Below are 1,457 nucleotides of genomic sequence, written 5' to 3'. Positions count from 1 at the left end.
CCTCCCTACAACTCTCGCAAGGGCTCGTCACCTGATTGGTCACCGCTCGCTCACTCCCATGCTCCCGCCCTCTCGCTCTCGTTTCGTGCTCCGTTCGCCTCTCTCTCTCCTCGCCTCCTCTCCCATCTCGCCTCATCTTCCTCTTCTGCCCTCCTCTCCGCCTCTCCCTCTTCCTCTTCCCCTCTCTCGGTGTCTCTCTCGCTCTCCTCCTCTCTCTCTCTACACACTGGGGGGGGGCATTTGGGGTCACACTCACTCGTCTCCAAACCGTCTGAGCTCCTCAGTCTGACTCCTTCTCTGTGGAAACGCCACTAAATTTCAACTTCTGTCCAAATGTTAAATGTCTTTTATAGCCAAAGGTTTTATTGTTATTGTTGTTATTGTTGTTGTCTTTACACTGTCTTCTTTTCTCTCTATACCAGGGCTGTAGGACTCGAGACCGGTCTTGGTCTCGAGTCCGGACTCGAGACCGTTTTTTCTATGGTCTTGGACTTGTCTCTGTCTCGCTTGTATTTGGACTCGGACTTGTCTCGGTCTCGGCCGCGGGTCTTGCCCAATCTGGATTTGGTCTGGACCGAGTCCAGGTGTCTTTATTATGTTGAGAATAATATTGGAGGGAAAGTGAAACCCAAAAGTTTCATGCATAAGACCTTCTTTTCTGTCCTGGACTCGGTCTTGACTCGGACTCAAACCTTTTTGGACTCTGTCTTGTCTTGGACTCGACTAGTCCTGGTCTAGGACTCTGCTAAGGTGGTCTTGACTACAGCCCTGCTCTATTCTGTATTTTTCTTGCTGAAAACTGCAGCTGGACATCTCAGTTTGCAGGAGTCATCTCAAAAGCATTAATAATAAAGAGAAGTCGAAAATGCAAGTGGGGATCACGACAGTAAACAATGGGATGGAAAAACAAATGGCAGGGGTGGTACGTATCCATAGTAGCAGCGGGGGGCCGGGGGGGGTACCCGGGGAACCCGGGACTACCCCCCGGAAGCCCCGCTTCCCAGCATTGGACGTAGGGTTAGGCATCATTCGGATTTTAACAATTCTGACTCCAATTCCAGTTCTTCCTCTCGATTTCGGTTCGTATCGACGCTGATTCCTCGGGGGGGGGGGATGGGGGTCGGGTCCCGGGCCTATAGGTGTGAATGTAAAGCGGATAGTCGGTAAAGAAGCTGTAAAGAAGCATAAGTCTAAATAAAGTGCGTTGAGGTCCCGAAGCAAGACGCGACTAACAGGAGAACAGAAGCATCGTCAACCTGAAAATGTTGTAATCCGCTTTTATGAAGCAAAAATCACTTCTTCTGGGGTTTGGGGGTTATTTTGTCTATTTAAAGTCTTCTATTTGACTTGGTGAAACCTGCAGAAACCATGAATACAGCCCGCCTGTCATCGGCAATCTCGAGGTACCACGATTTCAAAATAAAAGAGATCTCCCGGGCCTATTAACGAGCAGTTAT

This window comes from Etheostoma spectabile, unplaced genomic scaffold (genome assembly GCF_008692095.1).
Source record: "Etheostoma spectabile isolate EspeVRDwgs_2016 unplaced genomic scaffold, UIUC_Espe_1.0 scaffold473, whole genome shotgun sequence".
NCBI classification, from domain to species: Eukaryota; Metazoa; Chordata; class Actinopteri; order Perciformes; family Percidae; genus Etheostoma; species Etheostoma spectabile.
Note: the sequence above shows the minus strand (reverse complement) of the source record.